Consider the following 25,673-nt stretch of genomic DNA (forward strand, 5'->3'; position numbering starts at 1 on the left):
CTTTCTTTCTTCTTTTTTTCTTTTATATAGCAAAATAGATGCATCCTTGGGACTTGCACCTTAATAGCCTGTTTTATTCTCTCAGGTAAAGCGCCCACTACAGGACAGTATCTCAAGGGGTCCCTGTGTATGCTTTGTGCTTCATTTTATGGACACCTGCAGAATGAAGAGTTGAAGGAGAGACATGTGATGTGATTTCAGAGCATTAAAAGGTAGGTTCTTTTCTAGTCAGACCCCTTCTGTTTCTCAAGAGTAAAAGAGTTGATTCCTTTGACAGGATTAGAGAAAGTAAACACGTCAGTATTTTATCTAACTCTTCCACTGTGGAGTGGGGCCTCCTATGGATTAGAATAAATGCCTGTTATGAACATTAACAAATATTAGTGTCATTGGGGTGCCCGGGTGACTCAGTCAGTTAAACATCTGACTCTCGATTTCAGCTCAGGTCATGATCCCAGGATTATGAGATCGAGCCCCTTGTCAGGCTCTGCGCTGGGAGTGGAGCCTGTTTAAAGTTCTCTCTCTCTGCCCCTCCCCATTTTCTCTCTCCTTCTTTAAAACCAACAACAACAATAACAAGTATTAGTGTCATTAATATATCTGTATGTCTTTTGGATTGCTATATGTGTACTGTTTCTCATCTTAAGTGTGTGTGTGTGTGTGTATGTGTGTTGTGGTGGGGTGGTGGTTAGGGAGCTAATCATACAACAAACCCTTTCTCGGTGTATGGTTTCTAGACTTTTTGCTTTGGGGAGGGGAAAAAAGTAGGGATGATGTGGGTGAAAGGAAACTAAAAGAATTGTTGAATATATTTTTTTAATTTTTTATTTTGTATAAACATATATTTTATCCCCAGGGGTACAGGTCTGTGAATCACCAGGTTTACACACTTCACAGCACTCACCAAAGCACATACCCTCCCCAATGTCCATAATACCACCCCCTTCTCCCAAACCCCCTCCCCCCAGCAACCCTCAGTTTGTCTTGTGAGATTAAGAGTCACTTATGGTTTGTCTCCCTCCCAATTCCATCTTGTTTCATTGATTCTTCTTCTACCCACTTAAGCCCCCATGTTGCATCACCACTTCCTCATATCAGGGAGATCATATGATAGTTGTCTTTCTCTGCTTGACTTATTTCGCTAAGCATGATACGCTCTGGTTCCATCCATGTTGTCGCAAATGGCAAGATTTCATTTCTTTTGATGGCTGCATAGTATTCCATTGTGTATATATACCACGTCTTCTTGATCCATTCATCTGTTGATGGACATCTAGGTTCTTTCCATAGTTTGGCTATTGTGGACATTGCTGCTATAAACATTCGGGTGCACGTGCCCCTTTGGATCACTACGTTTGTATCTTTAGGGTAAATACCCAGTAGTGCAATTGCTGGGTCATAGGGCAGTTCTATTTTCAACATTTTGAGGAACCTCCATGCTGTTTTCCAGAGTGGCTGCACCAGCTTGCATTCCCACCAAGAGTGTAGGAGGATTCCCCTTTCTCTGCATCCTCGCCAGCATCTGTCTGTTGAATTTTTTTTTAAAAGACTTTATTTATTTGTCAGAGAGAGAGCACAAGCAGGGGGAGCAGCAGGCAGAGGGAGAAGCAGGCTCCCCACTGAGCAAGGAGCCTGATGCAGGACTTGATCCCAGGACCTGATTATGACCTGAGCTGAAGGCAGATGCTTAATAGACTGAGCCACACAGGCATCCCAGAACTGCTTAATTTATAACAAGCTAAGTCTCACTGTTGCACAGCCAGGGGATGTGATTTCTATTTACTTTTTAAAAAATATTTTATTTATTTAATATTTGAGAGAAAGAGAGAGAGAGCCAACATGAGGGAGGTGGGGGGTGGTGAGCAGCAGAGGGAGAGGGAGAAGTACACTCCCTGCTGAGCAGGGAGCCTATTGTGGGAATTGATTCCAGGACCCCAGGATCATGACCTGAGCCAAAGACAGATGCTTAACCGACTAAGCCACCCAGGTGACCCATTCTCTTTACTTTTTTTTTTTTTTTTTAAGATTTTATTTATTGATTTGACAGAGAGACACACAGCAAGAGAGGGAACACAAGCAGAGGGAATGGAAGAGGGAGAAGCAGGCTTCCCAGCAAGCAGAGAGCCTGATGTGGGGCTCGATCCCAGGACCCTGGGATCATGACCTGAGTGGAAGGCAGATGCTTAACGAATGAACTACACAGGTACCCCTCTCTTTACTTTTTAAATAGTGAGAATAAGCAGCTGGCATCTAAAATGAAATATTAGTGGGACGCCTGGGTGGCTCAGTTGGTTGGACGACTGCCTTCGGCTCAGGTCATGATCCCAGAGTCCCGGGATCCAATCCCACATCAGGCTCCCAGCTCCATGGGGAGTCTGCTTCGCTCTCTGACCTTCTCCTCACTCATGCTCTCTCTCACTGTCTCTCTCTCAAATAAATAAATAAAGTCTTTTAAAATAAAATGAAATATTAGTTTACTTTCCTAACAATGAGTTTAATATTCTTTAGAAAATTTTTTTAAAAAATTTACTTATTTTAGAAAGAGAGAGAAAGAGAGAACTGGGGGAAAAGCAGAGGGAAACAACCTCAAGCAGACGTCCCCCTGAACACAGGGCCTAATATGGAGCTTGATGTCAAGACCCCGAGATTGTGACCTCAGCTGAAATCAAGAGTTGGCCACTTAACTGACTGAGCCACCCAGGTGCCCCAACACTGAGTTTTATATCCTTGCAAATATCAAAAAAGAATAGATTCCATGGTCTAGGGAACATGTAAAGGTAAAATAGGACAAAATATTTCCAATTCAAATTCCATAAGTCTTCAGATTCTATAAAGTCTGATGACATTATACTAGAAAGTGTCAGACATATATTAGAGTGGATTTTTTTTAAAAAGTGGAGTTTTAAATGTCTTGCAAGCCAGTTGGTGCACATACATCTTGGCTCCATTACAGCCATATGATTTACGTGGCTCAAACTTCCCTTAGCTGGAAAGCTGCCCCAGTGATAGCATACCCTCTCTCACCATAGCTGAGACTCCCAGAGAAAGGCAGCTGGAGCAGCACAAGGTGTGCCATCCTGGTCTGTCTGATCACAAAACATTTTTCTTAGTCTGCCTTTATGAAAATAAAGATCGGCAAAATCCTAGTTTGGCAAGTTGGAATTGATTCTAGTCACTTGTGAAACCTTACTTTCCGTGAAAAGAGGCAACAACAGCAGAGATTAACTGACTGTCCAGGTCACACGTGCTGCTTCAACAAAGCCAGGATCTGAACCCAGATCATTTGACTCAGTTACTTACTCTTGAATATCAAATCCGAAAACTCAACATGACTATACAAGGTGCTAGAGACTGAAAGTTTGTATCCCCCTGAATAGATACATTTAAACATAACCCCTGATGTCATGATGCTTGGAGGTAGGGGTTTGGGGGCTTGATTTGGTCATGGCCCCTTCTGCCATGTGAGGATACAAACACAGCCAGAAAAGAAAGTGGGTTCTCACCTGATGCTGGATCTGCCAGCACACTGACCTTGGCAGTGGGTTCTCACCTGATGCTGGATCTGCCAGCACACTGACCTTGGCTTTTCAGCCTCCAGAACTGGGAGAAATAAAAGTCCATTGCTGAAACCACCTAGTCTGTGATAGTTTGTCATAGCAGCCTGAACGAAGGCACTAGTTTTTGTTTTGTTTTTATAGTTCTATTGAGATATATTTTGTATGCCACAAAATTCACTGATTTAAATAAAGTGTACAGTTTTGCATTTTTAAATATATTTGTTCTTATCAGTTTAATATATTTAGAATTGTGCAATCATCAGCACATTTTAGAGCATTTCAATACAGGTATATCTCCTTTTATTGTGTTTAGCCTTATTGAGCTTTGCAGATACCATTTTTTATTTTATTTTTATTTTTATTTTATTTTTTAAAAGATTTTATTTGTTTATTTGACAGACAGAGATCACAAGTAGACAGAGAGGCAGGCAGAGAGAGAGAGAGAGGGAAGCAGGCTCCCTGCTGAGCAGAGAGCCCGATGCGGGACTCGATCCCAGGACCCTGAGATCATGACCTGAGCTGAAGGCAGTGGCTTAACCCACTGAGCCACCCAGGCACCCCCATTTTTTATTTTAAACAAATGTAAAGTTTGTGGCATCCTTGCATTGACTAAGTCCACTGGTACCATTTTCCCAGCTATATTCATTCACTTCCTGTCTCTGTATCACATTTTGGTCATTCACAGCAATATTTCAAACTTTATTATTCTATTTGTTACAGTCATCTGTGATCAGGGATCTTCAATGTGACTGTTATGGCTATTTGAGGACACCATTAACCACACCCACTTAAGACCATGAACTTAACTGTTCCGTGGGTTCTGACAGTTCCAGGGACCAGTGTTCCCCTATCTCTTGCCTTCTCCTTGGGCCCCCTTATTCCTGGAGGCAAACAATATTGAAATTAGGCTAATGAATAACCCTACAATAGCCTCTAAGTGTTCAAGTGAAAAGAAAAGTCATTTGATACCGCAAATTGCATTGTCGTTTTTTAAGAAATACTGCTGTGGCCAGTTGGACCTTTAGCAGCCATCACCCTGACCACTGAGCAGCCATCCACATCAAACCAAGACCCTCCACCCGTTAAAAGATTATGACTTGCTGAGAGCTCAGAAGATGGTAAACATTTTTTAGCAATAAAGTATTTTTTAATGAATGTATTCACATTGTTTTTTAGACATAATGCTCTTGCACACTTAAGGGAGTACAACACAGTGTAAACATAACTTTTATATGCACTGGGAAACCAAAGAATTCATTTGAATCACGATATTGTGATATTTTTGCTTCATTATAGTGGTCTAGAACCAAAACCCACAGTATCCCTGAGGTATGTCTGTTCTGCAGAAAGAAAACTTGGCTCTGTTAATACTTATTCTCTATTCATCTGCAAATGCTCCATCTCCCAGCTTTAGGCAACCACTAGTCTACTCTCTGTCCCTATCGATTTACCTATTCTACATATTAATACAATATGCGGTCTTTCATGCCTGGTTGTTTCCACTTGGGATAATGGTTCAGGGTTCATCTCTATTGTTCCATGTAGTGGAACTTTATACTTTTTATTGCTGTATGATATTCCACTCAGGAGACATGCCACATTTGTGCGGCCATTCATCAGCTAATGGTCATTTAGGTTGTTTACAGTTGTTGCCTATTATGAATAATGCTGCTGTGAACATTGAGACAAAGTCTTTGTGTGCCTCTATATACTTGTTTTCCATAGGTGCATAGCTAGGAGTGGAATTGTTGGGTCATATGGTAACTCTGTGCTTAATATTTTGATGCTAAACTGTTTTCTACTAGTTTGTTTTTAAAACAAATTTAAGATGTTATGTTAACAACCACTGTGAACCAGGGCAGCTTTTGACTAATAAAAAATATATGTGACTATGTCTGCACAAATCCTTATATGTTAGTATGTAGTAAAATTTATGAAAAGGCCCTTTCTTAGAGCTACAAGTGTCTAAATAAAACAAAAATCATGGTTTTCACATCACAAATAATTTGCATGGTTTACATTTAAATCAGCTAACATGCAATAGGCTTTTGATCCACAGGTCTACAAATGTGGCCAAGTTAACGTCATTGTAGAACTCTTCCATCTTGCATCTCTAGACACGCAAAATGGCAACAGGTGTTTGATAAGGATATTAGAATATTTAAAAAAAAAAAAACAACAACCAGGAAAACCAGCAGGAGAGAAGAGCACCATTAATGGAAAGGATTTACTTTAAAGCTAAGGTTCTTTGAACACCAATTTCAAGAAGACTTTGGCATCAGGATTGTGGACATGTTGAACAAAGCGTTTGTCTGCAGCAGAGTTTGTAGGGCTACGTGTAAACAAACTAGAATGAAGTGCTCAGATTTTTCCTTTGCATTTGTATCGAGGCATTCGCCAGCCTTTTTTTTTTTTCCTAACCTTACGCCAAGACCACTGTTTTAGCCCAGATTCCACCACAACCCGTGGGACATCACTCTTTATCTTGGAACCCACCCTCATCTGTAGAATAGGGACTGCTACCCACCTGTCCACTTCAAGGGTTGGGTGGTTATGTGAGAATCGATGAGACAGCATGAAGCACACAGTACTTTGTGAGCCATCAGGCTGTAGAAGGTAAAGCATTTATATAGGCCAACTAAATCTGTGTGTTCATTGTAACTGTTCAAAGAGATATTTAAAATGCTCAGAGCGCTGATGTTTATTTTTGTTTCCATCTATACCTATGACCGATGACCGGTGTTATGTAAAGCACTTAAAAATACACTTCTGGAGCGCCTGGGTGGCTCAGTGGGTTAAGTCTGCCTTCAGCTCAGGTCATGATCTCAGGCTCCTGGGATCAAGCCCCGCATCAGGCTCTCTGCTCAGCAGGGTGCCTGCTTCCCCTCTTCTCTCTCTGCCTGTCTCTGCTTACTTGTGATCTCTATCAAATGAATAAATAAAGTCTTTAAAAAAAATACACTTCTAAGCTAACAGATGCAGATAAAATTACTGGGGAGAATTGACAAATTTCCTTAGATACTACATGAAAAAAAACCCATGAAAATGATTTTCTTGGCATATCTTAGAAAAAGCATGGAACATGGAAAAAGCATGGAACATAGAAAAAATGAAATTTATATTTTGTGCCATCTCAGACTGCAGATTGCTTTGTTCTTTCCTCTCATTTCCCACAAACAACTGAGGTCTATGATATTCCTGACTCTGCCTCTTACGGCTGTTTTTATGGTTTTGCCAGCAAATGTACATCTGAAGGCATCTGAGATCAATAATGTGACTGTTTTAAGTAAAATATATGTAACACATTTTCTTTGGTAATCTCTTGTGCCACTGGTATTGTTTTCTTTTCTTCTTTTTTTTTATGATTTTATTTATTTATTTGGCAGACAGAGATCACAATTAGACAGAGAGGCAGGCAGAGAGAGGGGAAAGGAAGCAGGCTCCTTGCCAAGCAGAGAGCCTGATGTGGGGCTCGATCCCAGGACCCTGGAACCATGACCCGAGCCGAAGGCGAGGCTTTAACCCACTGAACCACCCAGGCACCCCTGGTACTGATGAGGGAGCAGGAGTCTGGCTGAGGACAAAGCAAAAGCTGGCACCTTGCACCCCCTCTCTACCTGCTCCCCTCGGTAATATGTGTGTCATTCCTCAGGCACCCCTGACTGCCTAAAAAAAAAAAAAAAACAACAAATAACTTGCAGAGATCACAATCCTGTAAGACAGGAGTCTCCCTTGGTTTGCAAATGTCCTAGAGATTTACAGCAAAGAAGTTGCCTTATTAATAGCCCAATTTCCAGAGGCACATAACTCAGTTCCTCAAGCCCTAACATCACCCTCCCCTCCACAAAAGCTGAAGGAGGCCGAGGCAGAAGGAAATGTAAATAAAGTTAAATTTCTCCTAAACCCAAATCTCACTAACAAGGATGCTGGATAGGAGGAATGTGACATTCCACCAGGAAACTCCCGATTGTCTTCATGCTAGTGCCTCATTAAAGGGAAAAACGGCCTTGGCTTGATAGTAAGCAGGCCTTCAATATCCTGACAGTCTCTTTACCCTGATAGCCCTTCTGAACACCCCCTTTGTCCTCACCTACCCAACTCCTGTGTATATAATCAGCCACCCCTCACATCCCCGAGGCAGCAGCTCTTCCTGCCCACGAGTCCCATCCCCGTGCTTTAATAAACCACCATTTTGCGCCAAAGATGTCTCAAGAATTCTTTCTTGGTCATCGGCTCCGGACCTCACCCCACCAAACCTCACCGAGGTTCTAGAACTTCATCAGTACTTAACACAGTTTTTTACACGTTCTATTTTAAGGAAAAGAGGACATGAAGAGCTACTGCTAAATGACAATTAGCAAGTTTGAAGCAATGTTGGGTTATGGACCAACGGTGTCATTTCCTTTTCACTTATCCTCACTTGTCAAGAGTAAACATTTACCCTAAAACATTATGTTAACAATGTAGGGAAGATGGTGATGTGCTTTTTCTTGATGGGAGATTTCAGACAGAACATGAGGCAAATAATGGGAAATTTTAGGAAGAATTTATCAAATAAGAATAAATAATTAGCAGCTTGTTGAGAACACTGTATTTTACTATTGCCTAATTTTATGACTAGCAGCTGCTCTGCCACGTGATACCCAAGCATCAACATCTTAACACACACGCACACGCAGCTTTTTTTTTTTCCCCCTCACCCAAGAAAAAAAGACAGGGAATTCAGCAGGTGCTATTTCTGGAGAAAAATGACTTGCATTATGAACATCTTCAATTATTTGCCTCACTTCCTATAACTTCCTCTTTCCTCCCTCAAGTTCTCATTATTTAAAAATCATTTACCACTAAATTATAGAAAAATAGTTATTTCTAAAGCAGAAGTGAAGTGAAGCTGGGCTTGAGTCAATAAACAATTACGAGGCTCTCAAATCATCAAAAAGATGCCACCTATGACATATGGCCTGTTCTGGTCTCAAGGCGCGTGGCATCAGTTTATGGAGAGTAGAGAAGGGATCATATTTTCTCTTCTCCTGGACTGATGCTCCCTGTCATCTCAACTTCAGAGAGAGTTTTTCTTTGGAAGAATCCAAAGAAAAGTGTTTGGAGGGTATCTTGAAGATACACATGAACATCTTTTCCCACAAAATGTTCTGAAGTTCTAATTGTATTTGGGTGCACAGACCAGAAACTCACTGGCTTTTCAAGCCGTGGGAACTAGTCCCATTGTTTTCTTTGTGGTTTGGTTGTCGTAGTGACTGCAGGGTTTGGATGGAGGCTTTGGAGCAGTCAGTCCTCAGTTCGGACTTGCTTGCTTATGAACAGTGTGACTGTCAAATCATTGAATTTATTGAAGACTTCATTTCTTCACTTATGAATTAGAAATATATGCACTACAGTGTTCTTTTAATGATTTTTTTAAAAAATCATGTTTGTAGCACATGTTGTGTGTGGCAGACACTCTTGAGTTCCTTGCTCTTTCCTTGCCCAAAGGATCCTGAGCCTATTGGAGTGACCGTGTGCCCAGGGCCGGGGGGTTAGTCGTGACTGTCCAACACCATCATAGCAATCTGAGTTCCTAGTACCGTAATTGGTTAGGGGGCATGAAATCACGTTCTGGCCGTGAAGGGGCCCTTCCGAGAAGGGGAAGACTTCTGGGGTTTTTAGGGGAGACTGTCACCCTGAAATGACAGAGGGGAGGGAGGAAATGTTCTCTCTGGTGTTGGAATTACTTGTGTCCGGGAGCAGCCAACCGGCTGTGATGGAACTGGGTGTGAAAAACGGAGACAGAGGAAGCAAGCCCAATTGCATCCTCAGGGAGCAACCACGGGACTGCTTTGTCCGGCCTTCTGTTAATAAATAAGAAATCACCTCTGCTTCAACCACTCCCAGTCAGATTTTCTGTTATTTGGAGCCCAAAGTGTCCAACTCAAGAAGTAGGCTGTTACCGATATGTATTCATGGGTATATTTCCAAAGGGGCAAATTGATATTGAAGAAACCATTTTCACTGAGGTAATAGAAAATAATCCCCAAACTTAATCCCAGCTGCAATTCCAGACTACCTTTATTTGTTTTTGAGAAATTTAAGTGGGGATATTTGAAAACATTTTAAGTATATTTCTTTTTTCTTTCAGGGAAGGTCTGATAATCAAATTTAGCTGATGGTTATCAGTTTTATTTAGAAACAGCAGAAAGGCTGGGGTGCCTGGGTGGCTCAGTGGGTTAGGCCTTTGCCTTTGGCTCGGGTCGTGGTCTCGGGGTCCTGGGATCGAGCCCCACATGGAGCCCCACATTGGGCTCTCTGCTCAGCTGGGGGTCTGCTTCCACCCCCTCTCTCTGCCTGCCTCTCTGCTTACTTGTGAATTCTCTCTCTCTCTCTCTGTCAAATAAATAAAAAAAAAAAAAAAAAAAAAAAAGAAAGAAACAGCAGAAAGGCAAAGAATCATACACTGGAAAGAACTTGGAGTATTTTAGAGTCTAACGTTTAGGTCATCTTTCTGCCCCTAATTAAAGGGCACATCAAAACTGTCTCAAGAAATAGAATAGGGGTTTTAGAATCTTTAAAAAAAACTTACAAAGTAGCACAAATTCTAGCTAATGGTAGGTTAGGTTCATGTAGTGCATTATGTGGCCTGGTTAATAATTATGGATATAGGAGGATAGATGCACCCTGGATCACCTGTGATTGATAACTGATCTTTTATTTTCATAATTTCCATGAAAAAAGGTTGTTCTTAGTTTCCCATTTATTCACACAGGCAACTTGCACTGATTTCTGCTCTATTTTCATTTTTGATCTGGAGATCTTTCTTTTGTTCTGTTTATATCTGACAGAACACAAAGCTGAGAGAAATATAAAATTTCTGGGCATACCAACCCTAGAAATCTGAAATCTTTTTGGATTTTATTAGACCCTGTGGTATCAGCCAGGAATGTATACCTTCTTTTGTCATTGTCTTGAAGGCTATGGAGGCTTTCTGTCATGTATTTTGAAAAAATTAGTAAGAAATGGAACACAGCTCAGGAAAATTATATTTATACAAAATTTATATTAAAAATTATATATATTTTATATATATACAAAATTATACAATTATGTGTCTTGTATAATAATTATACAAAATCTTGTATAATAGCATAATATATGCAAATATGTAATAATATATCATATGGATATATTTTAAGTACCAGAAATGCAAACAGTTGATTGTTTTAATTTGTTAAATAGAGAGCACAACCTCTATATTAAAGTAAAATATATGAATCCCTTTTATAAAGTAAAGGCTCTACAGTCATCATGAGTCATTAAAAAAAGAATTATTGCACAACTCCTATGTTTCACGCTGTTCTACTTTCAAACCTGTAAAGGCCTTGGAGGTGCTAGGTCCTGGTGAATAATAAAGATGTTTCAGTAGCTTCTGCCATTCCCCTGGGGCTGTACTTGTGTTATTCCAAATTATATTATCATGCGTGCGTGCATTATTGTGTGAAAAAGTGGTCCAGAATGATGGACTTCGTGCAGGCATGAGTGTGTCTCACACTAACCTCGTGGCAAGTGTGTTAGACATGTGGATTATGAAATGCTGGGATGAGCGTTATAGACCAGCAGTCTGTGTGGATTGGGTCATTGCGGGGCTCAGATGATGTAACGACTTCGTTTTAATGGCTCACATTGTCAAGATCTGTGTTAATTCTCAATTTATTTAAAGCTTAGGATAAACAATCTTAGGTTGGGCAACATTTGTTTGACATAAAGACTGCGGGCTAAAATGTGAGTAATTTTGAAATGGGTTTCCAAGATTACTAAAGAGAAATCATTGTGAACGGTTACTTTGTCCATGGACAGCTAAGGGGAGGGAAGATAAAACTGCCTTCTAGTGTAACTGGTTTCTTTTGTAGCCTGCATTTTATGTTAATGTATTTAAAAACATGATTTTGAGAAAGGCCCATAGGCTTCCCCAGACTGCCTGACAGGTCTGTAAGCCGAGAAAGTTTATGAGCTGCTGGAAGGAAATAAAGCATTTTGTGCCACAGTGGCAAACGGAATACGGTAATTAAAGCAGTAGGAGCAACAAAAACTCTAATAGTTTGGGTTTAGTGCTGATCAGTCTTTTCTTTTCCCAGTGCATGGGGGTGAGGTGAAACTGGAAGGACATCCTGGCTGAAGTCTCCTTTTGTGGGAGCTCTCACCCATCCTTGTGAAGGAGAGTGGGCGCAGCACCACGTGATTCTGGGAACAACCTTCTTAGAGTTGTTGGATTCAGTTGTGGCTAAAAATGTCCATAGTTTCCCCCAAAGAAGCAATCCTAGGGTTTGTCAGATCAAAGCAGGCAAGCTGTCATGATTTTTTTTTCTATGACCAAATTTTACTTCTATTGCTTAATAAAAATACACCCCAGACATTGGGAATGTCAACATACTTCATTAAATACTTTTATTTGAAAAGTAAGACATTTCCTTATGTCAGTTCTATGACACATTTTTCACTTTAAGTTTGCAAATTGGAAACAGGCCCAGAGAGAAGTGTGTCTTGGGTAGCCTTACATGGTCTAAACTAGCTCTAATAGTTGGTTCCCAACTTGCTCCGTATCCTTTTTTCCATACCCCTCCAGAACTAATGGTCGTGTTTTCGGAGCCACCTTAGTATTCGTTCAAGGAATCTTGATAGTTATACAGACTGCTCATGAGTAAAGGCAGTTTTCCTCCAAATGAGAAAACTGCAAATGAAAATCTGCTTCAAAATTATTTAAAATAGGGCGCCTGGGTGGCTCAGTGGGTTAAAGCCTCTGCCTTCAGCTCAGGTCATGATCTCAGGGTCTCGCATCGGGCTCTCTGCTCAGCAGGGAGCCTGCTTCCTCCTCTCTCTCTCTCTCTGCCTGCTTCTCTGCCTACTTGTGATCTGTTTCTGTCAAAGAAATAAATAAAATTTTAAAAATTAAAAAAAAAATTATTTGAAATAAAAGTAAGATGTTAGTTATACTTAATGAAAAGTCATGAAATGTTATCATTTGCAACGTACTATTAAAAACTGTTGAAAGCCTTAACTCTCAGTTGGTTAAGAATGGAGAAACCCTGCCTTTTTTTTAATGTTTCAAGATGGGAACAAGGAAGCAAACCAGCTTAATGCGGCTGACAAATCCTTGCATATTCTAATGTTGCCACTTGCACATTTTCAGTGCTGTGTCTCCCTGGACTTTAAAGGCAAGGTAAAAAGTCCCTTATTTGAAATCTGACTTGCGTTTCATTTTTACAGCTGCTCAGCCTGAAAACCTTAGACTCTTCTAGAATTTTCTTTCTCTTGCACCCCAAACCCAATTCGTCAGCAAAGCTTATCCTCTTTACCTTCAAAATCTATCCATGCTCTGCATTTCTGCATCCATCCGTCCCGCCAGCTTCTGTCACCTGGAGGACCTTCCAACCACTGGTTTTCAGGCCAGTCTTTTTTCCTCCTTTGCTCCATGGTCATAGACTATTTCAAACGCCTTGGACAGAATGTAAGTGAGGTTGAGTTACACCTCCATTCAGAACTCTGCAGTGACTTTCCGTCTCACTCAGGCTCACATTCACTATGGAAGCCCTGCACAAGGCCTGTCGGCCCCCTAGTCGACCCCTGTTGGCTCTCCAGCATCAGCTCCTATGACTCTCCTCCCCTCTCTCTGCTCTATCTGCTGTACCTTATCTCCAAAGCCTAGATCAGAGGCTGGCACATGGTAGGTGCTGAATCAATCGATAAATCAGTGGTAATAACCCAGATATATTCTGGGCTCATGTTGTCTTCTGAAATCCAAAGCAAAATTGGCTTAAACCTTCCAGCTTGTGTTTAGCTCCTAATATCTCTCGTGAGTTCTGGGAGACTTACATTTCTTTTTCATTTCTACGGGGTCTGAATTGCTGTTGCTTTGAATTCCCCATTTACATTCTTAGTTCTGCTTTTTCTTTTCCTACTTCCATTGGCCTCTTGGGTACGGCTCAGATCCTTCACTCCCTGAAGTTCCGTGTATAGCACCTTTGTTAGAGATTCAACATAGTGGAGGAGATAACAATACCTGTAAATTATAGGACAACACATAAATTTAAATATTTTTTTCTTAGAAGTCATTATTTTCTGCATTGGGAAGTTATGATGATTTCATGTGCTCAAAATTCAGCCTTCATACTTTTCCTTGGTCCTACTTTTTTCTCTTTGTACTGCATTTTCTCTCTGTCTTTTTTTAAAATTTTCTTTTTTAAAGAGAGAGAAAGAGAGAGAGTGCATTGGGGAGGGGCAGAGAGAGAGAGAAGGAGAGAATCTTAAGCAAGTTCCATGCCTAGCGTAGAGCCTGAGGTGGGGCTCAATCCCACCCCCCTGAAATCATGACATGAGCCTAAATCAAGGTGCCTGAGTGACTCAGTCAGTTGAGCATCTGCCTTTGGCTCAAGTCATGATTGCAGGGTCCTGGGATAGAGCCCCAGATCAGGCTTCTTGCTCCACGGGGAACCTGCTTCTCTCTCTTCCTCTGCCTGCCCCTCCCCCTGCTTGTGGTCCACTTCTCTCTCTGTTGAATAAATAAATAAAATCTTTATTAAAAAAAAGAAAGAGTTAGACATTTAACCGACTGAGCCCCTATGGGGCACTGCCAAGGTACTGCATTCTATTTTCAGACATCTGATTATCAGGACATGTTTTCATTATTTCTTTAAAATTGAATTTATTTATTTATTTATCTGGCAGAGAGATTGAGAGAGAAAGAGAGAGAGAGAGAGAGAGCAAGTGAGTACATAAGTAGGCCGAGCGGCAGGCAGAGGGTAAGGGAAAAGCAGACTCCCCACTGAGCAGGGAACCGGATGCCAGTATTGATCCTGGGACCCTAAGATGATGACTTGAATGAAGGCAGCTGCTTAACCAGCTGAGCCACCCAGGTGTTCCTGGACATGCTTTCAAAATCCATCTCATAGAAGTTTTACCCATTTATGGATAAAATTAGTTTTCCTGATCTGTGGGGTCCATTTAGAACAAATAGCACCACCCTTGCAGTGTTACTCTGTCTTCTAGGGCTCTATGAAGCTCCTAAAATTCTGTATGTGCTTAATGTAATATAACTTGCTTAAAAATAAAAACATTCTTCCATATGGTAAGTTGTATTCATTTTGGGAAAACATATACTTCAGGTGGATTAGGCTGCACATTACAGACTGCAGTTTTTGATAACATACATTTTTTAAAAATACTCCTATCACTGATCTCTAGATACAGTAAAAACTTCATATGCTTTGGATAGTCCAACATACATTTTGTAAAATAGAAAAAAATTATACACAGTACTTGAATTTACAAAGCTTATTGCTAAAACTTAGAAAACTTGCACATAAACTGCATGAAATACCATATCTTGTTGGGAGAAACTTTTCGTGAGTCTTAGTGTGCAATGTCTCTGGAGCTTACACAAGACCGACCCCCTCTTAGAGGACCAGCTCTTGATTTGTGTGCGTCTGGTAGAGAAACTTAAGTAAAATAATGTAGGCAGCTTCACTCCAGTTCTTGGAGTTAAGCAAAGCCGTTGATTAATGAACAACAATGGTAATTGGCTCTTGGTTACCATTGCTTTGGACATTCAAGAAATGAGACTATAATGGATGGAAATATCTCAGTAGTTCAACTAGTGCTTACTCACTGAGGGATTAAGGTGACCTGACATGCTAGGATAAGCATGGTTATATAAAATTGCATATGCTGTTTTTAGCTCTCCTTTGCGTGGCAGTAATTTTTTTTCATTAAAAAAAAAAAATCTTAGAGTTAGGAGGTATGCCAAAGAAAGAACATTATGAAGCAAACGCTACTGAAAACATTTGAAACTCACCTGTTAGTCAACCAAAGAGAAATAGTTCTTTATTCTCAGAGTGACATTGCCTAATGCTTGGCTGCTGCCAATCGGCTGTGATGTTACATTTTGTCAGGCTCCCACCTTGCAGAGGTCTGTGCTTATGGGAATACCCACGAAGAGGGCAAGAGTGGAGTCCTGGGTACTCGTCGGAAGCACCAGGCCAACAATCACTATCCGTGACCATTTTACAGATACACCAAAAGCCTCAGAGGCAAAGCATGCCTTTTTTCTTATTAAATTTTGCCAGCTTTGTACTTGGATTTGTGCCCCCCCTCGGATTTTAAGGTCCCTATACATTTAGATTTGTCACTTTAGTCCTAAACCTTGCCAATATGTGGCCAGATCATGTCCACCTACCTGTGTTGGCTTCAAGGACTAGTTTTCCACAAACCTCTACTCTTTTCCTGGCTTCCAGCCAGAGATTTCAGACCTGTGTAGTCTGGGTATGGTGGGAAGCAAGAGAGCACTCTCTGCACATAGACCAGTGGGAGGAAGGTTTGCAAGGGTCAGCATGTGGACTGTTTTTGGAGGAATAGGATGTATTTAGCTTGGCATGAGGCGGTGCGTGGATGCTTCTAGTGCAGTGGATGGCGCCATATTGTCGGGGGCTTAAATGGCACGCACAAGAGCTTGCCAATTTTTCTCAGCTCAGGTTTCAAGTAGGAGAGTAAGACATGACCAGATCTTCGTGTGTTCTAGAAAGATAGCCCTTGGGTTAGTACAAAGGACTTAAGGGAGAGAGAAGGGCTTGGAAGAGGCACTGAATGTGTTCATCAGTTCAGGGTCAAGGTCAGGAGTTCTTAAATTAGGGAAAGGCCATGGGATGGATGAGAAGATGAAGAGCTATTTCTGAGGTAGAATAGGCAGGCTTGACACCATAACTGAGGCAAGAGAGAAAATGTGAAGTGCTGAAGCTAGCCCAGAGTCTTCTAGCTTTTGGGGCCTGTACCAGGTGAGGTGTGTGGACCTGAGGAGCTACAAAAATGTTTGAGGTTTGGATGTATTGAGTTTGAAGGACAACGGAATCATTTTTTAAAGAAAATTAATTAATGTTTGGCTAGCCGGGAGAATTTAGGGATGTGGCCAGGGATGCAAGACATAGAGGAGGCAGTCATTGTAGTAGGAAATGATTTCTCCAGTGTGAGCAAATGGGTCACTCCCTGGCAGGCAGGCCCAAGCTCTGTTCACTTCTGTGTTTCCAGCCTCCAGCAGAGTGATTGGCAGGAACGTTGCACTGAATAAATGCTGAGTGAGATGTGTCATTTTTACCAATCTCTCTTCTTTTTCCCCAGTTTTCTACCAATTACTTCAAAGAAAAGAAATACCAACCTTAAATATCTCACAATTATTTTCCTCTCCCTAAGTTGGAAGATAACATTTGCATACCGGAGGAAGACGAGATTGGATGATATTTCCAACGTGATGGTAAAGAATATTCTAGATCCCTGATTTTCAGCCTTTTTAAAGCTAGCTTTGTTTTTCCTCATACTATGATTAACCACTTCCTCAAAGGCTCAGAGTTTATCACAGGTCCTTCAACTAAAATTAATTTTATTGTTTGGTCAAATGTCATAGCAACACATTGAAAAAAACCCAGGAATATTCAGTTATATAATATTAGTTGGTTTTCAACAAAACATGTAGCCCTTCTAAAATGGAGGCATGGTTAAGATAGTAAGATAGGTTACATAGGAAACCAGGTCTTTGTTAGCAGAGTAGAGAAACATTTTTGAAATTATGATTTTTCTTTTGATAATTAAAATGACATGGTGGAAAAGTTTGGCTTCATCGTGGGTTTTTATTTTTTTATTTTTAAAAAGATTTTATGTATTTATTAGAGAGATATCACAAGTAGGCAGAGAGGAAGCCAGAGAGAGAGGGGGAAGCTTAGCAGAGACCCTGATGTGGGGCTTGATACCAGAACTCTTGAGACCATGACTTGAGCCGAAGGCAGAGACTTGACCCACTGAGCCACCCAGGTGCCCCATTCATCATGGGTTTTAGCCTAAATGTTCTGTAGCCTAAATTTACTAATTTAGATTTTGTAGCAGTGATGAGAAGGAGTGCAGTGAAGGTATAAGAACTTTCATTGCTTCTTGACTCTGTTATTTGCGTATTATCTTTCTGTACTTTTAGAGATTCCCCATGATATTTTTTTTTTCCTGAAATAAAATTTCTATCTCTAAAATAAGCTGTTAAGAGCTTTGATTGAAAAAAATAACTTTGGAAATGGCATCTGGTATCATGTGATACTGAATAATTACAATATGAATTCCCAACCACTTGTAAACTCCTTGAAGAAAGGAACTGAGTCTTTGTATGTGTGTATTGATGTGTGTGTGTGTTACAGTGCTAATGTTGAAGAGAGGATATTTATGTGATACATATGTAATATACACATGCTGAGAGTAGGTGAGAAAATGAGTGGTTGTTGAATAGTGACTGTATGCAGCCTATTTTCAGAGACAAATACTACATTGCACTGGTTTCAGGAAGCATCATTATTTCTTAATATAACTCTTAAACCAACGACTTTCAGAGTTGTTCAGGAGACACCGCTGGTATAGCTTGTTTCTTATCATTTCAGTCTGAGAACATGGCATAGACAAACTGGCAGACCAAAGTTAGAAAACACCTATTAACTCTATTGTTCATGGCCTCCAAAGAGGGAATCGAAGATAAAGAAGCCTCGCAATGTCTTTTCCTTTTGCATTTTCTTTTCTGTCTTAAGTGCACTGTCACACAGTAGGGAAATCTGAGCACTGACAGACTCTGAGCATAAGCTGCACCAGTATTTTTTTTTTTAAGATTTTATTTATTTATTTGACAGACAGAGATCACCAGTAGACAGAGAGGCAGGCAGAGAGAGAGAGGAGAAAGCAGGCTCCCTGTGGAGCAGAGAGCCCGATGCGGGGGTTGATCCCAGGACCCTGAGATCATGACCTGAGCTGAAGGCAGAGGCTTTAACCCACTGAGTCACCCAGGTGCCCCTGCACCAGTATTTTTAATTTTTTTTTTTTTCCTTTCAGGAACCCCAGTCAGGATTGTCACATTCCCTGGGGGCTCTGACCACCTCAGGATAGACACATCTCTAAGTAAAAAAGGAAAGCATCCCGCACGCGGGAGTCACATTCCACAAGGCCTGGTAACTCCTTGCATTCTAAACGTTTCAGATGCGAAGATGTGAGATTCAGCAGAGCACTGTCCCTTGTCGGTCTTTCTCATTTCTCTGCTCTTCATCCCTGTGGTTGCCTCGGAGGAAAACATAAAACCTTCCAGACTGTTTCTAATTGCATAATCCCAGGTGGGCCCAAACTGCTCCCTTTCTCCCATGCTAATGATCAGTTTATGATCTAAGGGAGGAGGGTTTGAGTCCTGGTTATTGTTTCCGTATTGGTGCCAGCACAGATGCTGTGTTCATCATGGTAGGTGTCCAGAGAGGTCTCTCCCTGAGGCATACGATAGAGGCTGACTTGGACTGTTTTCTGAGGACCAATCTGGGAAGTTTTTCTTTCCTCCCCAGGCCTTAGAGTACAGCACCAACATTACCTAATGAGTCTTTTAAAAGGGAAAGAACCTCTTTTAAACAGAGTGAGCTCTATCTCCCTGTCATGTTTCCTCCCATCAGGTTAACACGGTGCCCTCCTTCACTGCCCTGCCCCTGGGCCTGCCGCCGCGCTGCGTGCCAGCCCCCTGCCTACACCCTCTTCCTGGCTCAGACACAGATGCTCAGCCTGACCCCCAGCATGGAAACAAATTAGTTTCTGACGGAAAGGGATTTGACTCCGATGCTGAATTCCTGAATTCTCCATCAGTCCCCCAACTGTAGCTCTGACACTGCCAAGAGGTCCTTGATGGAGACAAAATGATCTGGGGATACTCCAGCCAAGGAGGTCTTTTGACCACTCTGTTGTCCACATGAGCAGACCTCACAAGGGATGGCTGGGTTGCGGCCTCTGATCCTGATGCTGCACAATCCTATTGCTCTGAAGGTGAAGAAGGGCATGGGAAGAGAAACGCATGAAATGTTCTCTTAGGTGTTCCCAGCTGAGGACTCCTCCCCTGTGAAGAGCAGCTCAGGGCTGGTCTCCCTGCTTCTGCCACCTCAAGACCAGCTCCCAGGGGAAGAAGCCACCTACAAGGGTACAGAGGGCCCAGAGGCCGAATGAGTCTTTACCTCAGATCTTCCTTTGATTTCCTCTGTATTCGACAACAATCCCCTCCCTTTTGCATGGCCCTCATTGTATCCTTGGAGCCCTTTCTACCTTGACTACTATGAGAACTACTCTTTCTCCTTGGAGGTGGATGAGGTGGATGGCTAGAGAGAAAGAAAAGCACTGACCCATTCCTGGAAGTTGTTCATTCCAGTCAATATAATTCAAACAATTCAGTGTACTCCTGTTTCGGTGCATACACCTTTTGACATAGGCCTGCAGCCCTCCTCCTTTTGGAGTTTCGTGACCTCAGTTGATTCAACCTTAGGCCTTTCCCTGGGCACTTGGTTCTGTGGGTGGGTTCTGTGTGTCAGGATTCCCTGAGAGTGGCTGAGTGTTCCTGGGCCTGCCTGCTTCTCTACTCTTTTTTTTTTTTTTTTAAATTTTATTTATTTATTTGACACACAGAGATCACAAGCAGGCAGAGAAGCAGGCAGAGGGAGAGAAGGGGGAGGAAGCAGGCTCTCTGCTTGGGGCTCGATCCCAGGACCCTGAGATCATGACCTGAGCCGAAGGCAGAGGCTTAACCCACTGAGCCACCCAGGCGCCCCAACGGCTTCTCTCTTCTGGTCTCAGGTGTGGTCCTGCCTTGAAACAGGAGGAGAGGTTCCGAGCACTGATTTTCCATGGCAGGAGGTGGATGGGTGGACCACCACTGGGTTTCCTTTCCCATCGCCTTATTTCTCTATAGGAATTCACAGCACATCCGACTTACTCTTGCCTCTGGGCCACCATTCAAGCTATTCCTCTTTCCTCTAATCCTTTTTAGATTTTCAAATTTGACTCCTCTCTTTCAAGGCGTTTGTCATTTTGCCTCTTCAAGAGACTCTTTTGGAAATTTGAGAGTTATTTCATACTGTCTTGTACTTGTGCTCAGTGAGACACACATGAGTCCTTATGCTAATTCTACCTTCTTATTTTTCTTTTTCTCATACTGGTCAAAATTATTTTGAATTTTTTGCAGAGTTCCAACTAATACGCCTGGCCAACACTCCCAATCTGTTCCGCTTGTAATCTAACTGTCATCTGGGGCCCAAGCTACTTCTTAGGGATCTGATTAAATTCAGTCAAACCACTTCCCCAGCTAGTGATCGTCCAGAACTCTTCCTACTTTCGCTGAATGTCTGGGGACACTTCCTCATCCACCAGATAAATGCTGTGTTATTTCTTCTGCTTCTCCCTCTGACCTAGAGCAAGGTTTGGCAAACTATCACTATGACCTGCAAGTCAAATTTGGCCTCCTGACAATTTTTGTAACCACCCCCCCTCGAATTAAGAGTGGACGTTACGTTTTTACATGGTTGAAAAAAAATGAGGAGTAAGTATTTTGTGAAACATGCAAATCATATGAAATTCAAATGTCAGTGTCCAAAAATAAGGTTTTACTAGGATGGATATGAGCAGCACCCATTCATTCACCTATTGTTTACAGCATGACCTAAGGGCAGAGTTGAGCGGCTGCGACACAGACCATGTGACCTAGGAACCTTGAAATTCTCGCCCTTTGTCCCTTTTAGAACAGTTTGTTTATCTCAAGTGTAGAGCCAAAGGCCTGCCTTTCAGTATTCCCACAAGAGATGCACTCCCACCCAAGCTTTAATAACTTAAGTAATTATTATGATTGTGATTGAGGAGAAGTTACACTGCAGGTGCACTTCTTTACTTTTTTCTTAGATCCATACCCCAGGCTTTATTTTCCCTTTTCTACTTGACCGTCTTCCTCTCTGGAGTATTTGGCAAATTTCTCTCCCTATCTCACAAAGCTCAGTTTCACCTAAACCATTGTCTTTTGGAGTCTCACCTGCATTCTCGGCCACCTTCAATGAGGAAAACTTTCCAACTGTTAATGGAATTGCGTTTCCCATCTTTCAATTCATTTCTTTTTTTTTTTTTTTTTATGAACTTAAACAAAAAACATCGTCTCACTGATGGTGTATCAGCTGCTTTACTCTGCTTTTTGCTTTAAGATTTACTAAAATATTTGGGAAACAACATAGCTGATAACTAGAGTAAAAAAATGAAAACTGTATGTTAAGTTTGCCAAGAAGCGTGGAGCGGTCTGCGGGATGGGAGGTAGGGGATGGTGGGGCCCGGGGAGGTAATTGTGATTCCTTCAAGGTCCCACCACTGGTAGGTAGTGGTAGTGGTTCACTTAAGATCAGGATGCATGTTTCTGGACACCCATTATTTTACGCTAGCTCCTCACGTTCCTTTTAACTTTTTTTTTCCCTAGCAAAGAATAATAAAAGCAAATAAACAAATAAACAAACACTAAATGTCACATATTTAATCCGTCGGAGCCACATTGTCCAAAATAGCAATCATGCCATGGTGCTGAGGGTAGAAAGTTTTCCAGGAGAGAACTGCCCATGAATTACCTGAGATGGCAATAAGGCTCCCATGGGTACGGGCAGGGAGACGACTGCCCCTCCTGGGCTTCCTTTGTTAAATAGCACAGCACCAAAGACAATTAGCCGTACCGGACTGCTAAAGCAATAATTATTGCACCTCCTAGAATATTCCGCTCTTCCTATTTTCCCACCTCATCACTAATTTAAGATAACTTGATGGCATTTAGGTAGGAGAAAAGAATTTGTATGTAAATGAAGGAAAGGGAAAAAATTGACTATTAATGTCCTTTGGATTCTAGAAAGCTTCAAGTTTGATTAAGAAACCATGACTTTACAAAAGTGTTTAAGAATATCTGGAGAATTTTTTTCTATTAAATTACTTTATTTGGAGAAAAATAATATGATTTTTAGTCTAGAGTAAAATAAATTCTGCAGCAGCTTTGTATAAAAAAAGCAACAAGGTGAAAAGTGTCTGAAAACTGTCTGCCTGAACTATACAGAACATTATAACCATATACATCAGGGGGTAAAGAGATTTCTGCCAATTCCTTCATTTTCTTAATCTGACCTTTAGACATGATGTCTACATATATGATGTTTGTTTCTCTACATACACATGTAGTAATAAAAAGAAAACCTTTTATTATTATAAAATAACAAAATTACTATCTGCTTCACAGAGATATATTGGAGATTCAGAATCATGTAAACAAATTACATGGTTAAAATAATTCATGTTAGGGGCACCTGGGTGGCTCAGTGGGTTAAGCCTTTGCCTTCGGCTCAGGTAATGATCTCAGGGTCCTGGGATCGAGTCCCATGTCGGGCTCTCTGTTCAGCCGGGAGCCTGCTTCCCCCTCTCTCTCTGCCTGCCTCTCTGTCTACTTGTGATCTCTGTGTGTCAACTAAATAAATAAAATCTTTAAAAAAAAATCATGTTAATGCTATTACTTGAAGGTGATCACCAGTCATCTCTCAGAAGGTAATTTTAAACAACTCTAGAATCAGATCTTTACAAAAGAACACAACAGAGACATCAATTCAACAGTGAAGAAATGAGAAGGGCAATTTCATGCCATCAAACCAGGCAGGCTCTGGTTTGGAACATCAGAGGTGCTTTTTTGCAAGGTAGGAAGGGGAGAGAAAATGGGAGAGCTTAAGTAGATCAGTAGGCACGAACACTTGATCCTGTGCTTATACATTCTGTGTTAGGTTTTTAAACATCTAAGAACACCACGTAAATGTATCAATACTTATTTGACAAAGAAGAGAGAGAGAGAGAATGGTTGTGTGTGGAGAGAATGAACTCTGAATTAAATTTCCCAGCATTGCAAGGCAAGTTGAGAGACATTTAATAAAACTAAAATGGAATAAAATGTAACTCTTCTAACTCCTTTTGTAACGTTGATTTGTAACAATCAACTTTGACCTTGGCTTAAGGACTGATTGTTTAGGTGACCTCTTGTTGGGGAAAAAAACAGACATGAATTTTTTCACTGAAGCTTTTGCTAAATCAGAGGGATATAGGATAGACAAATACTCTCCTTGAAATCATTTTGCTTTATTCAATATATTGTACCAATTTTGTATAACTTCTAGACTTCAACTTGTTAGATCTGTGTATATAACCTTTGTCACTGAGCTTTTGGAGTTATGTTACAGATTCTGTGATTACAATGTTGCTTTATTCTCCAGAACATGACTGTGAATCTCAAGGGTAGTTGTTAGCTAAATAAAATTTTGAACATAATTAAAGAACATGGCACATTATTTTTTGAGTGGTGGAAGGTGTCCCTGATATCTTTGTAATATCAGGAAGGGTGGTAGGAAATGCAACGGGGCTTCTTAACGTGTGTGTGTGTGTGTGTGTGTGTGTGTGTGTGTGTGTGTGTTAGACACTATAGTAGGCAGAACAGTATTCTTTCAAAGATATCCATGTTCTAATTCTTGTGACTATGTGACCTGACACGGCAAAGGGGACTTGGCAGATGTGATTAAGTTTATCTTGAATTAGCTAGGTGGGTGCAATATAATGACAAGTTTCCTTGCAAGTGAAGGAAGGAGGCTGGCCGGTGAGAGGAGCTGCCAGGATGGAAACAGAGACTGGAGAGATGTACTTGCTGGTTGGTAGCCACCAGCCAAGATGTGTGCCTCTCTTCCAGAAAGGGCACAGCTCTGCTGACACCTTGATTTTAGCTTTGTGATCCCATTTTGGACTTCTACCCTCTAAATCTGTAAAACAACAAATCTGTGCTGTTTTAAGCTTCTAAATTTGTGGTTATTTGTAGCAGCAGTATAAGGGCCTATTCAGCCAGAGCAGCCCCACCCTGGTTGAACTGCCATTTTGTTGTAAAACTTAAATTGACTCTGCGCCTACCCCCCCCCCCCCCCCCCCCCCCCGCCGCCCCAGGGGAACTTACTTAAAAACAAGTCCTGGAAACCAGCCCCAGGTAACAAAGCCCAAATACAAGGGTGGGTCAGGCCAGGTGGAGACATCAGATCAGTGGGGGTGCATACTGTCTTCCTAGCTACCAAGGAGTATGGGCCCCGCCCTTTGGGCACCTTTTGGGTGCCAATTCTGACCAAGGTGATAGGCTGGTTCAAATGTCTACTAGGGTAAATTGTAATTCAATTGGTCACCCAGCATGACTGTGCAGCTTTCTCTGTGTGTTACAATTTCACTGGCCACCTGTGTGTGGCCAGGCCCAACCACATGGCCTTTGCTCTATAAAAGTTAGTCTGTGAGGCAGGGCGGGGTCGTCCTCTCTGTAAGGGGCGGCCCCGACCAGTCTGTTTGATGCTCGGTTTGATTCTTGATGCTTGGCGCGAAATAAAGCTTTGCTTAACTTTCGCTTTTTATCAGTCTCGCTCCTTTAATCACGGACCCATTATTGGGGACCCAACAGCAGCAATAAGGGAACTAATACAAACACCTTAGGGCTATCTGTTAAAGCCTGTGAGTCCCTTCCCAAGATACTATTTTAAATGCATACAATAAAATCTATGGGATTGAAAAGGAAATCAGTTGTATTAAAATGCTTTTGCCGTCAGATTAAACAAGACTGTGATGTAGTAATATGTATGCTTCTGTATTTATGTATTAATTGACAAGATAAACAATTTAAAATATAGACAAGTTAAAGTTCAACCTTATCTTTTAAATATTTATCAGTGTGAAGGCTAACTACTTGTGGACTGTGACCTGTTCATGTTTCACAAATGGTGTTGTCCTATGGAGGATTAGGAATCAAAATCGCATCCATGTAGATCTGAAAAACCTTAATGTGTAAGTTTTCATCTTTTTCCACATTTGGTCCACAAACGAGTACAGATGTGGACTGCTGGAAAACAAAGCCATCGTCTGGGTATGGATATGCAAATATTTGATTTCCGTATTAAATGAGTATCTCTGAGATGAGGAATTATCCAGTAGTCGGCCAGCTCTTTTGCACAAATATATTTATTTATTTTCTTACTCATTAAACTTTTAATGTAGATTCCAGTTTGTTAACTTATAGTGTACAATTAGTTTCAGGTGTACAATGTAGTCATGCACGACTTACATGAGAGCCCTGCTGCTCATCGCTGCCAGGGCACGAGCATCTTTAAACAGGCACATTGGTTGCAGTCTGGAAGTTGATTTAATAACTATCATGACTGAAAATTAGGCATGCACATAAATAATATTTTG

General features: G+C 41.3%; 1 long non-coding RNA gene across 1 annotated transcript in view; it reads left to right on the forward strand.

Moving 5' to 3' along the window:
• The window catches only part of LOC131999271 (uncharacterized), a 130,671-nt gene that overhangs the window by 101,093 nt on the left and 3,905 nt on the right, over positions 1-25,673 (forward strand). The window contains exons 2-3 of the long non-coding RNA XR_009399064.1: positions 86-212; positions 2,048-2,203. This is a non-coding gene — a long non-coding RNA (uncharacterized LOC131999271). The remainder of the gene's footprint in view (positions 1-85; positions 213-2,047; positions 2,204-25,673) is intronic.

This window comes from Mustela nigripes, chromosome 1 (genome assembly GCF_022355385.1).
Source record: "Mustela nigripes isolate SB6536 chromosome 1, MUSNIG.SB6536, whole genome shotgun sequence".
Taxonomy (NCBI): domain Eukaryota; kingdom Metazoa; phylum Chordata; class Mammalia; order Carnivora; family Mustelidae; genus Mustela; species Mustela nigripes.